Here is a 7,477-nt window from a genome sequence, read left to right as displayed (position 1 = left end):
TTAAATAAATTTTGATTTGAGTATTATAAATAAAAATATATAATCAGATAAAAAAATATTATTAAAAGTGTTTAGTCAAATTTTTCAATAAAATTAAAATTAATCAATATTTTAAGTTTGTAAAGCAAGTCTCAAAATCAAATCTGGTATTTTTTATCCTTTTCCTGATAAGAAACATAAGCATTTTATTATTTTATAATATTTTTATTTTATTTATAATAGTTTTAACATTAATAATAATAAATTTTGTACCAGTAAATTAAACAACTTTTTAATGTTAATTGGAGTTTTCAAAGCTTGTATTGTATATAGCATGTGCCTACCAAAGAAGATAATGGGCGAGTTTTCTTATGCGTATTGTACTATCCAGCTTGACCTTTCCAAGAAAGGGACTTTGGCATTTGGTAATTTTTTGGTTTCATTATTCAAATTTAACTTATTCCTCATTGCTTTGAAAGAAAAGCAGGTGAATCCAATTGGCTAAGGTTCTTATCCACTTCCACATGTGGAAACGCGGCAAATACACATTGAATGCACAAAAAGTTGATTGAATGTGATGTGTGGAAAAAAAGACAAAACGAATACTTAAAATATAAATACTCATAAAATTTAATGTCAGAATATATGAAATTAAAGATAACGTTGATATCACACAATAATGATGTTTGGTAACATAAAAGTAATAAAATGTGCTGTCTTGGTGTCTTTTTCTTTTTATCAATAGAATATTTTTGAACTGAAGATCTAATGCAACTTATTTAAATTTTCCTATTAATAGGCCAATTTAAGTGATGTATGACATTATATTTTAAAAATGTACAAAGTAGAATGTGTAAAGTAGAATAGCAAGTTTTGAAAAAAAAAAATAGAATAGCAAGGATAGTGTGATATTTGATGAGAGATGTTTTTTTAAGGGAAATAAACTTATGTCATTTGGTTCATAATATGGTGTATGGGTTAGGGGCTGTAGTGCAACGTGGGATCCAGTTCATCAAGTATGTTAGAGCATCAGCGTGCACATCTTCCCCTACCATGATGAGTACCTTTCTGTAGTTCTTTCATCACCCGGATCGCTACTTACTATGAAGATTATCCAAGGAGGGGTAGTGGGTAAGCTCTGACTCAGCATCTTCTTTAGCATCCTTCTACCCCAAACCATATATACATGTAATGTATTTTAAATATGTTCAAACGAAATTTAATTAAAATGATATATCAACTTTTAAAATAAAAAAATTATTTTGTAGTAAGAGTATTATATGTCAAATACTTATAAACTTAAAGAAAACATATCAATAAATAATATAATTCTATGTTAAACTAATATTTCTACCCAAAGTTCATACAAATCATATTAAATAAAATATTGTGAAAAATTACTTATTAATTTATTTCTTAAATAAATGAATAAAACTTGTGTCTTAATATTGCATTGTTTTAGAGCATCTATAACCCTAAAATTAATAGTCATATAAAGTGAAAATCTAAACCTCTCATGTAGTATCATCATCACAAAAACTCACCTGCAAGAGTGACATTTAACCCAAACACAAACAAGACAAACAGACTAGGAGTGAGATATATCTCACTAAAAATTTAAAACATTAAGGAAGCCATCAAGATATAAAATACATTTATCAACAATTACATTCCACAACACAAGCATACTTCATCCAAATCAAACATTTCATACACAAATTCGCACACGAAATGCGATGCAGATTACGCCCGTAGACTCGTATGTATGTGATACCATTTTGAAAAACACTGTGAATGTAGTTCAGAAGTCCATGTAGTCAATGAATTGTCACACAATGGGCAACCCAACACTATCACTCTCGCGGAGATGACACTTCTGAAGACACATTAGGGTGTTTTGGCCTTGCAATACTCTAACACATGTGATTAGCATGAGCTTAAAGGAGATCTTAAACCGTTGCACCCCCAAGGTCAGAGTTATACATCAACTCATTCATGACCTCCCCAGTTAGGTTCATAAATGTCCTTCACTTTAAAACACATGCATAACATGATACATGGTTTATAGATAATATGCACTTGGTTTATTTTCACATTCCCTTGGAGATTCCTATCCACGGGGATTAGGTTTTCCTAACGTTTTTCGTAACACATACGTATACCACGACATATTACTTTCACATATACTCATGGACATCATGCATTCAGTCACTATATCAATCATGGTCACATTCACTCATTTACACAACAATATCATCACATCACCTCATTCATCAAATCATAAGTATAAACAGCATGCATTGTACTAACACTCATTATGATATCAATATTACACACTCATTTTTTTCCTACATTACTATGACCTTCATAGAGTATAATAATCATGTCTAGAGTTATACTAATCCTATTACATTGGTTCTTATCTCATTAGAGAGATTAGAAAATTATCTACAACTTCTATGTTGACCTCAAAATCCCTTTCAATCCGTTAGAAACCTAAAATTGGGAACTATACAAATTGACCGCATAATTTTGACAGTTTAACATTTACTCACTAAAATTGCAATATCTAGAGTTATATAAAGTTTTTTTAGTAGAATCAAATCTCTTGACTAGATAACATTCAGGGATACAAGTCTTATGAAGAACACAATGTTTGATTCTATCATTTAAGTACATGTTTTGGTGTTCTAAGTTAACATTTTCTATCATAAAATCAACACATGCATCCAATATTAATTATCAAATTTAATTTCAAAAATATCAAAATGACAAAATATCAAAACATCTAACAATCAAATTCACCCAAATCGTAACAAAATAAAGTGCTTTAGGGTATTCATAACCCATCCAAGAAAATAAACTTGCTATAATCATAAACCTAAGATCATACAATTTACCTGTGGCTCATTACCATTCATACAACAAAAGAAAAAGTAAGAACTCACTCCCCCTAACCTCAAATGAACCAATTCCTCAACAAGAAAAAGGAAAACGATCTCGCGACCACTCCCAGGAACACATTGACCTAATGGCTTTGTCCACCATGATCTCCATGACAACTCTTACTATGACAAAAACTTAGTTGTGATTTAAAATACAATCTCAAGCCATCAAAATTCCCCGAGTTTGAAAACTCAAAGAGAAATATAAAAATATTGACTATGAGGGGCTTCATGCCTAACGCTAAGCCCACTTAATTTTTTGGTTCATATAAGGCTTGTTGGCCTCCTTTATATATAAGGAAAGAAAGAGGTTCGTGAGGTTAATTTGTCCAATGTGAGACTTAAAGCGTTTTTCATGATCAAAGGACTTACTTTGGAGCTTATTTTCTCTAAGGTAGAAGTTGATTTTGGTTTCTAAGGTATATGAATGAATTATAACTTTTTTAGCGAGCTTTCCAAAGACAAAAGTAACATCTCAAACAGACAACTATAACACAAGATATGACATGGTCTTTCTAGGATTGTCATCATAAAACTAACACTAAACTTATACAACTTTTTAAGCATTTTAACTATAAGAAGTTGTTGAACAAGTGACCTCAATAACTTAAGAGGGGGGTGAATTAAGTTTCAAAATTTCCCACTAACAAACTTTTAACCCCCTTCTAAATGATAGGCTCAGAATGAAAAAGAAGAAGCAATAATCAAATTAATAATGTTCTTTAAACATGCAAGACAAAATTGATTGTTATAACATAAATGAGATAAGGAAAGAGAGAAATGAAAACTCGATTCATATTGGTTCGGTCACTTCCCGTGCTTACTTCTAGTCCTCAAGCAACTCACTTGAGATTTTCCATTATCTCTGTAAATCCTTTACAGACTTTGAACACACCTTGGGATCCTTCACCCTTGTATTCAAAGATTCTCCAAGAAACAACCCGTCTCTTGATTACAATTCTCACAATCCAAGAAACAATCAGTCTCTTGATTACAACTGAGTTTCTGAGATGAACAAAAAGATTTCTCTCCTTTAGAGTGGATGATACAAATTGAAGATCCTAGAGGAATTTCTCTCTTTTAGAGATGATAATACAATTTGAAGTTCCTAGATGAATTCTCAATAGATTTACAAGTGTTTACCCAAGAGTTGTTGAGAAACCTTTTGGTAATTAAGTTCTCTTGGAATATCTCTCTCTTACTTTTCGAAGTCAGACACACACATATAGAACCTTCATGCCTTTTCAAAATGGTTTGAAGAGATGTGTCTTTTCAAAAAGTTTTTTCTGAAATTATTCGTTGGTAATCGATTGCAGGTTTCTGATAATCGAATACATAGTTATATTTTGAAGGGTCATGACTTTTCAAAGTATTTTCTGAAGTGTTGTTGCTGATAATCGATTACATACATTTGGTAATCGATTACAAGATTCAAAATTCAAATTCAAAATCCTTTTTAAAAGCTGTTTTTCAAACTTGTCTTCTGGTAATCAATTACACTGCCTGATAATCGATTACCAGAGCCTTGATATCTTGGAAACACTTTGTTTTGAAGCAAAAGTTTGATCTTGAATTAATCTTGAAACAATGCTTGTTTGTTGAAGCAACCTTGTATTAATCTTGAAGCAATGCTTAACCTTTGAATGTTTGTTGAAATAATCTTGAAAGCAACTTTGTTTGATTATACTTTGGCATCATCAAAACCATGTATTCATACATTCACAGAAGTTAATCAAATACTCTTCTAACACCAAATATAATATAATATAATAAAGGCAACAACATCATCATCATCATCAACAACAACAACAACAACAACAACAATAATAATAATATACACAAAATACACATGTGTATAAGAACATATACACTATCACAACACAAGTACATGCTTAGGATAAAACTAATAATATACAAATAATAATAACAAATATTTACAAAAAAAATATAGTAGAAGGGTCCTAATAAAAATTCTCCTTATGTTATATATTCCTAGTACTCACAATTTGGGGTGTTACATCTTCAACCACTATCAGGACAACAACAATCGTGATGACAACAGTCACCACCACCTCATAGATAACCGCAACACCATCAGTGAAGGATCCAAGAATTTTTCATAGTAGGGACAAGAAATAGTTTATAATATCTCTACAAAATAAAAATATCATACATTTTTCCAAAATACATAATGTCATGACAAAAGAATAATCTAAAATACTTAAATTTCTAAAAATTATAGTTGTCCTTTATGCATTTTCATTGAAAATGCTCTGTGATTATTTTGTTGTCAATATAATAAAAATATATATCTCTATATATGTAACAAAACAATCATTCAACTATTAATCTTCTCCCATGTGATTGTGCATTCTATTCTTCACAAAATTAATTGTAGAGAAACATATTAAATGATAAACTCTCATAATCCATTTCTTTCTCTATTTGGGAATTGGGATGGAATCACTCAAATGAAAACATTTAGTGTAAGTTAGTAAATGAATTGTTGTGTTCCGTTGAATGTCTATTAGATGAATTGAAGTATTAAAAATTAGGTAATTATTTTGGCTTTCTAATTTTTTTAGGTTCAATTTAGTCCTTTATTTTTAAAAAGTTTAATTTGATACCTTAATTTATATATATTAGATTCAATTTAGTCTCTTTATTTTTAAAATTTTTAATTATCTCTTTATTTTTTTAAAAAGATTCAATTCGGTCTCATTTTTTGAAAATATTTGGAGATGATAGAAGGAAAATGGGATCAAATTGAACTTATTTTAAAAAAATAAAGAACCTAATTGAATCTTTTAAAACTAAAGAGACTAAATTGAACTTTAAAAAATTAATTAGAGGACCGAAATAGTAATTAAATCTAAAAATTTTAAAAATAAAATAATAAAATTAGTATCAATATATTCTCTCTTTTTTATTTCTTATAAATTTTTATATATTTTAAAAATACTATCTTATATGAATAATAACTATTTTTTATAAGGGCAATAGAACTCATGCATCCATCCCTGAGTGCCATTCTCTTGGCCACCACTATGAGGTGATGCCCCAACATTTAGAGCAGCCTGATCAGACTTTTGACATGTAATCTCTAGTGCATCGTCTCGATCAACCAGAGACTCATCTGGATACACATTAGGTGGTGGTGCTTAGCCGCATGGATGCATATGATGCCAGATTTGAGCAGCACCACCAAGTGGTGGCTGATGGCCTTGCTGCCCAAATGATTTTCCTCTAGCAGCTGCAAGACCGCTTCTTCTAAGGTCCACCTCCATCTTAGGGAGTTTTTTATTTTTAGTTTTTCAATTTCAATACCTTTTAGGTTCAGTTTAGTTCATTTAATTTAAGATTATTATTCTTTTTTGATGCATTGAGGACACTGCACGTACAAAATATGGGGGGGGGGGGTATTATTGCTTTCCCAACTCTGAGCTTTATGTGATATATGCATTATTTTAGTTCCATCATTGTGTAAAAAATTTCTTGGGTTTAAAATTTTGTGTTTTTAGTTATTCCCTTGATAAAAAAAAAAGTGTTTGAATTTGGTTAAATTGGAGTTTTCTTCAAGAAAGAACATTAGCATGCATGATTGTGAATTGTTCTTAAAGCTACCCTTAAATATGTGAGTTTTGAGCCTTGATACTCTTGGTGCGTGTGAATTGATCCTTTTAATAACATTATTTTATTCATTATTTTGACATGCATATCTTTGGATGAATTCTAAATTTTCTAAAAATTTGAAACATCCATAGGCTTTCTTGAAACCTATGAATCTCTTTGTGACAAGTTTCTCCCTAGTTGACCACTTTGAGCCTGAATGATTGTTTATTTTTGGTCTTTTGAACTATATTGTGAATTGCTGATGAGGAAAAAGGGGGAACTATTATACATGGCAGGTTGTGCCAGTGTGTAAATCTCAATTCCTTCTCTCAAATGAAATTAAAAATAAAAAGGGATTAGCAAAAGCAAATAAAGAAATAAATTAGTGAAAAGAAACAAGAAAGAAAAATTGTATACCCCAAAGCAAATAAGAAGAGAGGAGGAAAAAAAGGATAAAAAACTTTGATGAAAAGAAAGGTGCAAAAATAGGTGAAAGTTTCCTTATTTTTTGAGTGTTTGCATATGAGTGAGTGAAACCCTTTGTTAGCCTATTTTCTTCAGTACCTACCTCACATTACATGCTTGGCCCCATTACAAACTAATATGTCTAACTTGTTCTAAATTTTTGAGATTTTCTTGAGTTGATCTAATTGATTTTCATAGTTGTGAACTTGTTTACTTGAAGTGTGATTTTGAGTGTGACTATCCAGTATAACACTAAGAGATTATAAGCAGAGTGAACTGAAAGTTCTTTAAGAATGCTTGCATGTTGATCACAAACCCAATTGATTCCTGAATTAATTCTCGATACCCTAATGTTTGAATTTTACATTTGAATAAATGGGAATTTCTGATGCATGAGTTCTGACTTAGGAGAATTTTTTTTTGACTTAGAGCTGGAATAATTGCTTGAGGACAAGCAATGCTCAAGTGTGTGTGGG

The sequence above is a fragment of the Glycine max genome, chromosome 11 (genome assembly GCF_000004515.6).
Source record: "Glycine max cultivar Williams 82 chromosome 11, Glycine_max_v4.0, whole genome shotgun sequence".
NCBI lineage: Eukaryota > Viridiplantae > Streptophyta > Magnoliopsida > Fabales > Fabaceae > Glycine > Glycine max.
This window is presented reverse-complemented; position numbering follows the sequence as displayed.